Genomic DNA, 8,471 nt, shown 5'->3' with positions numbered 1-8,471 from the left:
GAAAACAACCAATCAGAGCTGTGGTCCGTAACTTTGTTTGTGTTCAAAATGTAGAAAAATGTATATAATAAGCAAGTACACCATGAATCCATTTTCCAAACCGTGTTTTTAGCTTGTCCTGAATCACAAGGGTGCACCTATAATAAGTTTTTATATTCTGACTATTTTAGATTGCTTCGGGGGTACCGCGGCGGAGTAACCCAGTACCTTTGTGATTCTTCATAGACATAAACAGAGAGAAGTAGTTCCGGCTACGATGAGTTTTATATCACATTGCAAGGCCTTTTACTTTCGGTCAATCTTTTTTGTATTTTTGCTATTACCAGTATTTATCTTTACAGAATCCACTGTGCCCTTGAGACAAAAGAAGATTGTGTTTGACAAGATAATGCTGTTGTCTCGTTTAAAAGAAGAAAAGACTATTCTCATTAAAGAGATGAAACAACACTGGCAGTTCCTGGCTGGTGTCTCCAAGACATTAGGTGATGATATAAGTTGGTCAGAGGTGACTTGAAAGATTACTGTCTCTGAGATACTGTATAATTTGACAGGTTTGTGGAGTAAACACTAACAGGTCTTTCTTTTTCATGCCATTTGGTCTAAAAAAAAATAAATGCATATACATGCAATATATGCATATAATTACTTAAGTAAGATATATGTAGCCATATTCAATGAATGAGCTAATGACTGGTATTAATGCTGATACATTAACCTAGCAAAGATCATCAGGACAGAAATATGGACATTGTACGTGTCTGTAAAAAGCTGCAGTAGGATACATTTGCCCCTAACCAATCTTAAAACGTTTTAAGTCTGTCCTACTAACATGTCTGTGGAGGCATATGTCACGGAGTGACTGTGACGGGGCGGAACCAAAAATGAGGAAGATTAGTTCCGCCCGGACCATATATCGCAAACACCGCCGCTTCCGGGAACGCTGGCGAACCCAAATCGGCGTGTTATTGGGAACAGGTGTTTAGTTGAGCGTGGCGATCCCTGATTGGGCAATTTGTTGAAGAGGAGAAATAGGGCATCAGAAACACAGGAAGTGGTTGGTGATTCCCAGTAGTTATTGTGGGTGCAACGGAGCAGAGGGGAGAGTTGAAGAGAGAGTGTATGGTGTACTGTGGAGCTTGGGCAAAGAGAGATACACACACAGGGCTGAGTATACGAATATCTTTATTGGAGCATTGTGTTCAAATGCATTGTGTGATGTGAAGTTAACACCCATTGAAGATCTGCTAGGATTGCAGGAAGGAGATCGTGCTCCCAGTTGTGTCGGATGTCGGTTGTCTGGAGGAGAAGTGGAAAGATCCAGTGTTAATGAAAGTGTGAGTACACTGAAATATTCGTCGTGTCAACAGTTACTTTGCAAGTGTGGAATATCCATATACCTCTTGTGATTTGTGACCAGTGTGAGCGGCCCCACCGTAATCGGATTGGTGGGTGAGCCGGGACCAGCAAAAAAGGAGTCTGGTGCCTTGTCGTGGCTGTGACATTTCCACTGGCTGTCTGTTGCATCGGTGCCCCCAACGTCCAGGAACTAATCCCCGGTCCTATGTGGTTTTGACCCAAATTCACTGTGAGTTTGTGGAGTGCAGTGGGTGAGTCCTTTTCTTTGCTGCGTGTACACTTGAAGTCTGCAGTGCCGTGCTGTGTCATGTCGTCAGTAATCACCCTCTAGGCTGGGAGAGAAAACCCTGTGGAGAAGAACGTGAACCGGTGTTGTGAGACGACCGTCTTTTATAAACATGCCCGCTCGTGGCTTTGGACCCCTACTCCGCCGAGTGGTGACGTGTCAACAATAGCAAGTAAGGAACAGTGTGCATATTGTGGGGGATGACGACTGAGAGAAGTATTGGCTGCTATATGAACATCCAGCTGTGTAGCCCTTGTGTATGAATACCTGTTTGTGGAGTGCTTTCAGAGGTTCGCCCCTGTCTAGATCTCTGGTCCGTTATCTGGAAGAGAGGAGAGGGAAGCATTCGAGTCATTCCTGAGGTACATAACTGGTGGCACAAACCTACATGAAGTCACCCAGCGTGGTGGCACCAGCTGAGGCTGTGGAAGGCCCAACGTGCAGCAACTTCAATCTGTACTTCTATCCACTCTTGGTCAAATTCGAGAGGTGGTGTCTTTCTCCATATATTCACTGAAGCTAAGTAAATTTGTGAAGGAACTCTGTCTGTCTGTTACCAGTCCTACAGGTCTGAGCTTGAGGCTCTGAGTCGTCGTGGGAGTGTTTCCACGGTTGGAGGTGACCGTGTTGAGTGTTGGTCTGGGAAGTCTGCCCCGGTGAAGAAGACCACAGTTGTCGTGACACATACACCTTCTCTAGACTCCCGAGCTGAAAAGGGCTTAAGCCTGACGTCCACCTCTTCGAGGGTCTGTGAGTTGTATCCATTCAGTATTGTCACTGTATACCCACCTGCATGCCCAGAGCAAAGCTCCAGTTGCCCCTGTATGCCTATCTGTACACATCGAGCTAAGAGCCAGCGTATTGTCCTTGTATACTTGTATGCCCAGAGTCAAGCTCTAGTTGCCCTTGTATACTCACCTGTACGTCCAAAGTAAAGACCCAGTTGTCTTTCTGGATATTTACCTGTACACCCCGATTGAAATACCAGTGCATCGCCCTTGCATACTCGCCTGCAAACTCCATCCGTAGGGTTTACCTGGACGAAAGTAGAAGTTAAGGATTGTGTATCTTTCTTGCATACTTGCCTATACACCCAAAGCCAAGATTTCAATATATTCACCTGCATACTAACCTGTGGACCTTTTAGGCGTTTCCAACCGTGGACCCAGAATCTTGTGGCGAACGGCATCAGGTGTGCACCCCACTCAATTCATCAGAATTACTTACCTTCTTTACTCTGCATTGCAGGGACTGGAAGGGCCCCACCGACGGTTCTCCTGCAGGAGAAACACAAAGGCACTACTGAGAAAAACCCTGTTGAGTCACGTGAAGGAAAGGACACCAATTACCTGCAGGCTTACCTGAGAGTCCCCATGACAGAGTCAGAAGCGACTCGGACCTATACTCTCTGGCCCCGAGAGTGGATTTTAGATTCCCTTTTCCCTTCCCTTCACACCTTTTAGATAATTTAAATAAAGTTTGTTTTAATTATACTCACTCTCTCTCGTGTGTCTGGTCATTGGGGTGTTCTTGGGACCTCCTTGAGGTGGAAACTAGGGAGGGGCGAGACTCACGACATCTGTGGTCCGCTCCGACCTGTGACACATACGAGGGACTGTGCTGCATTATGTTGGCAAGATTGAGTGACCTACAACATCAAATGAGTGAGGTGAAGTCAAAATATAGGTGGGTGCTCATGTTTGGTCCCTGTCTTGTACTGTGCCTTGTAAAATAGCTTGATTTTCTTTGTAGACATACTTTTGGTATTGCATTGTGTGAAAGTTACAAAGTAAAATATTTAGTTACTAAAATGGTGTCATTTTATGAGCTCAACAGGACTGAGAAAGTGAGGATGCAAGATATTTATCATTTCAATTAACCTGTGTTCACTTTATTACAGGCAGATTGTGGTGGATCCAAGTGTTGATGAGGAAGATGGAGAAGCAGTTTGTGAAGAATTTCCTTACCTCCATGATGACATTGATTCTTCCGATGAATACTGAGTGAGGATAAATAATGTACTAGATCACTAACCATAAAACTCTGCAACCTTCTCCTAATGCTCAGGTACTTTCCTACTAGCTCCTGGCTGACAAAAGTTGAGATTGACAATACTCTGCAGTCTGTACACTTTTTTTTTTCTTTTTTTTTTTCCCCCTAAGGAGTCTATTAGAGCTTCTGCCTGTTCGAAGAAACAGTCGAGCAACATAGAAGGACAGCAGATTGTGAGTGTTTTGTCTTGTTTTCTCATCAGACTAGTGTGTGATGATCATTGCTAGGAAAGTTTTTTTTTTTTTTTTCTTTTTTTTTTTTTTTAAATTGTGTGTCTTACCGTGGTTAATACGTGCTGAAAGTGGCGCTTGGTTTTGCGTATCGCGGGACTGCCTGGTTTCGATCTGCTAAATAGTGAGGCGTGTCCAGCTGACTTCAATCACAGGTAATCAGGCTAATACAAAGCACTAGGTTTCACCGCTGCAGCAGTTGCGGCAACCCTCGTGTGAACCCTCCTCGTCTGAAGACCGACGAGTGTAAAGACAATCGACTCTACCTGCACGACTCCACCGAGCGAGGACACCAACAGGGCACTTGAGTATTGCTTTTTTTTTTCACTCTTTGTATAGTTTGTTCTCAAATATATCTTACACTTGTAGTCACTATGTGCTTTCAGATCTCTACTATCACTACTAACACTCGGAGAGCACGCTATGTACGTCGCAGGAAGGCCTGTCTGACAAACCTACGCCATGTCCCTCTGACATATCCCTCTGACCTCTACTACTATGCTCTCTATTCCAGTTGGTCTCTGGAACTGCCAGTCTGCAGTTAACAAAGCAGACTTCATTTCTTCTATTGCTACTCATTCCGGTTTCAACCTCATGGCACTGACAGAGACTTGGATCAAACTAATTTCTAATTTCACTTGTTCCCACACACCTCGTACCACTGGGAGGGGTGGAGGTACGGGTCTCCTTATATCCAAAGAACGTAAATTTGAACTTCAGCCATTACCTACAGGTACTGGTTCATTTGAATCACATGCCATTACTGTAACCCACCCTGTTAAAATCCACTTTGTAGTCATTTATCGTCCTCCAGGTAAACTGGGAAACTTCTTGGAGGAGTTGGATGTGCTGCTATCAAACTTTCCTGAAGATGGTACTCCTCTGGTACTGCTTGGTGACTTCAACATCCACTTAGATAAACCCCAGGCTGCTGACTTCAAAACTCTGCTCACCTCATTTGATCTCAAGCTAGTGTCCACTACAGCGACTCACAAATTGGGCAACCAATCTATATTTAATTTGCTTAAGGAACCTATTCTAAATAAAGTGCATGTTTGTATCACACTGTCTAAGGTAAAACTATAGCTAGAACCAGCTGTAATCAGTTTGCCATTGTAATTTTAATCCGTGTAAATAAAAAAAGAATATCATTCATTTGTTAATTTTCCTTTTTTTTTTTTTTATGAGTGTAATATGGTTCATTATACTGGACATTTACTCTGTATACCCATTGATAAATATATCTTTGTGCATAAGTGTTGAGGTCATAAGTATCAAAATAACAAATTATTCTAGTAGAGACAAAAATGTGCAGTGGTTGCAGACACAGCACTGGAAGAAGAGTAAGTGCGCACACTAATAACTCATTGACACACATGTTAGTTGGATCCAATGACAGTAAAGGTTGAATCAGGGATGCATGTGTGCTCCGCAAATTCATGTCCTAAATACTGTATATTAGCTGATCAAATATTTATGAAAAATGACGAATTGTATCATGAAATATACAGGTTTGACTGTAGTCATGTCGTCTAATGATGAATAATAGGCCTAATCATATTTTTAGGCTTAACCAATACATTATATATTTGGATGCAATTATATACTAAAGTTGCAGAACGTAATCAAACGTTGCATATAGGTCCCATGAATAGATCTAAAAGAATAGCCTATTCAAAATCTCACATCTAACATGAAATGAAACATATTCTTTATTATCACTTTAAAAACAGGGAATTAACAGTTTTTCTCCATATTGTCTAATATAGTTTTGGGTTTACATCCAAACTGTTGAATGAAAATGCAAGTAGTTAGCCAAAAATTCAATGCTATTTGTTACACATACGTCAAGGGGGAAATGCACATGTTTCCACAACTGCATCACTACGCGTTGCCATGACATCAATTCTTGTCAGAGTTTTGAAAATTTTATAAAGAGAGAGAGAGACTGACTGATGAGTACAGAGGAACAAGATGGGCGTGGCTTTTAAAGGTGCCTTTGTGTCTGTGGTGCTTTGACACTGCCAAATTTGAGGGACCTAAAGAGGAAAAAAACTGAAATGAACATTTCACACCAGTATTCTCTTAATCTGTGTTGCCAGAATGGGCTAGATTGAATGTGATATTCGTTTTATACAGTCAAAATACAAAATGTAATATTGTTCATTACAATTTATAACAAAATTTGGCAAACAGTTAATAAATGCAAGTATAGGGAATTATATATTTATATATATATATATATATATAAATTCCCCATTTTTTTTTTATATAAAAAAAAAAAATCTCAAACAAAGCCACAGCAGAACTTAAAAAATAAAAATAAATAAATAAATATATTTATACATTTATAATGCTGGATAATAGTTGTGAGCTAATGTAACGTTAGCCTAATAGGCTACTTAAACTTGAATTCAATAACATAAGCTGCACATTTGGTGCAGAAAGCTATATTTTTATAATTTCTTCTATCATTTATCTTCATAAGAAATGGCCACATTACAAATCTAAAGTTTCTAAACACAACTTATTGTCCTGACTCAACAGTTTTTAATCAAACCTCCAATACGTTATCCAGCTTCTTAAAGCAGTCTCCTTACCTATGACAAGAAAACGCTAAAACTGCTTACTTGCAAGCGTCTTAGAGCGTTGTTAAACTCACCTTTTAATGTCGTTTTGCCTGCAGTTGAGGGTTGCTTTGGTCAAACTCACCTCTGAATGCCGTTTTACCTGCAGTTGAGTGTTGTTAAATTCACCGCTGCATTGTTAAACTCACCGCTGAATCACCTTTCAATCAATCACCTTTATTTATATAGTGCTTTAAACAAAATACATTGCGCCAAAGCACTGAACAACATTCATTTGGAAAACAGTGTCTCAATAATGCAAAATGATAGTTAAAGGCAGTTCATCATTGAATTCATTGATGTCATCTCTGTTCAGTTGAAATAGTGTCTGTTTTAATTTGCAATCAAGTCAACGATATCGCTGTAGATGAAGTGACCCCAACTAAGCAAGCCAGAGGCGACAGCGGCAAGGAACCGAAACTCCATCGGTGACAGAATGGAGAAAAAAACCTTGGGAGAAACCAGGCTCAGTTGGGGGGCCAGTTCTCCTCTGACCAGACGAAACCAGTAGTTCAATTCCAGGCTGCAGCAAAGTCAGATTGTGCAGAAGAATCATCTGTTTCCTGTGGTCTTGTCCTGGTGCTCCTCTGAGACAAGGTCTTTACAGGGGATCTGTATCTGGGGCTCTAGTTGTCCTGGTCTCCGCTGTCTTTCAGGGCAGTAGAGGTCCTTTCTAGGTGCTGATCCACCATCTGGTCTGGATACGTACTGGATCCGGGTGACTGCAGTGACCCTCTGATCTGGACACAGACTGGATCTGGTGGCCACGGTGACCTCGGAACAAGAGAGAAACAGACAAACATTAGCGTAGATGCCATTCTTCTAATGATGTAGAAAGTACGGTGTTATGTGAAGTGTTCCGGTTCCAGTTTACCTAATTAATGCAGCCTAAAAATCCTTTAACGGATTTGGATATTAAAAGCATATTAGTATGTTATGTGTATGCCAGGTTAAAGAGATGGGTCTTTAATCTAGATTTAAACTGCAAGAGTGTGTCTGCCTCCCGAACAATGTTAGGTAGGTTAGTCCAGAGTTTAGGCGCCAAATAGGAAAAGGATCTGCCGCCCGCAGTTGATTTTGATATTCTAGGTATTATCAAATTGCCTGAGTTTTGAGAACGTAGCGGACGTAGAGGAGTATAATGTAAAAGGAGCTCATTCAAATACTGAGGTGCTAAACCATTCAGGGCTTTATAAGTAATAAGCAATATTTTAAAATCTATACAATGTTTGATAGGGAGCCAGTGCAGTGTGGACAGGACCGGGCTAATATGGTCATACTTCCTGGTTCTAGTAAGAACTCTTGCTGCTGCATTTTGGACTAGCTGTAGTTTGTTTACTAAGCGTGCAAAACAACCACCCAATAAAGCATTACAGTAGTCTAACCTTGAAGTCATAAATGCATGGATTAACATTTCTGCATTTGACATTGAGAGCATAGGCCGTAATTTAGATATATTTTTGAGATGGAAAAATGCAGTTTTACAAATGCTAGAAACGTGGCTTTCTAAGGAAAGATTGCGATCAAGTAGCACACCTAGGTTCCTAACTGATGACGAAGAATTGACAGAGCAACCATCAAGTCTTAGACAGTGTTCTAGGTTATTACAAGTAGAGTTTTTAGGCCCTATGATTAACACCTCTGTTTTTTCTGAATTTAGCAGTAAGAAATTACTCGTCATCCAATTTTTTATATCGACTATGCATTCCATTAGTTTTTCAAATTGGTGTGTTTCACCGGGCTGCGAGGAAATATAGAGCTGCGTATCATCAGCATAACAGTGAAAGCTAACACCATGTTTCCTGATGATATCTCCCAAGGGTAACATATAAAGCGTGAAGAGTAGCGGCCCTAGAACTGAGCCTTGAGGTACTCCATACTGCACTTGTGATCGATATGATACATCTTCATTCACTGCTA

General features: G+C 41.2%; 2 long non-coding RNA genes across 2 annotated transcripts; both read left to right on the top strand.

Moving 5' to 3' along the window:
- Positions 1 to 544: 544 nt before the first annotated feature.
- On the top strand, positions 545 to 2,169 carry LOC113117881 (uncharacterized). The gene is made up of 3 exons (XR_003294219.1): positions 545 to 1,334; positions 1,418 to 1,607; positions 1,688 to 2,169. It is a non-coding gene; the product is annotated as an uncharacterized LOC113117881 (long non-coding RNA).
- A 953-nt stretch (positions 2,170 to 3,122) lies between these two features.
- LOC113117880 (uncharacterized) lies at positions 3,123 to 3,939 on the top strand. Its single transcript, XR_003294218.1, has 3 exons — positions 3,123 to 3,328; positions 3,543 to 3,709; positions 3,805 to 3,939. It is a non-coding gene; the product is annotated as an uncharacterized LOC113117880 (long non-coding RNA).
- The last annotated feature ends 4,532 nt before the right edge of the window (positions 3,940 to 8,471 follow it).

This window comes from Carassius auratus, chromosome 17 (assembly GCF_003368295.1).
Source record: "Carassius auratus strain Wakin chromosome 17, ASM336829v1, whole genome shotgun sequence".
NCBI classification, from domain to species: domain Eukaryota; kingdom Metazoa; phylum Chordata; class Actinopteri; order Cypriniformes; family Cyprinidae; genus Carassius; species Carassius auratus.
This window is presented reverse-complemented; position numbering and strand designations above follow the sequence as displayed.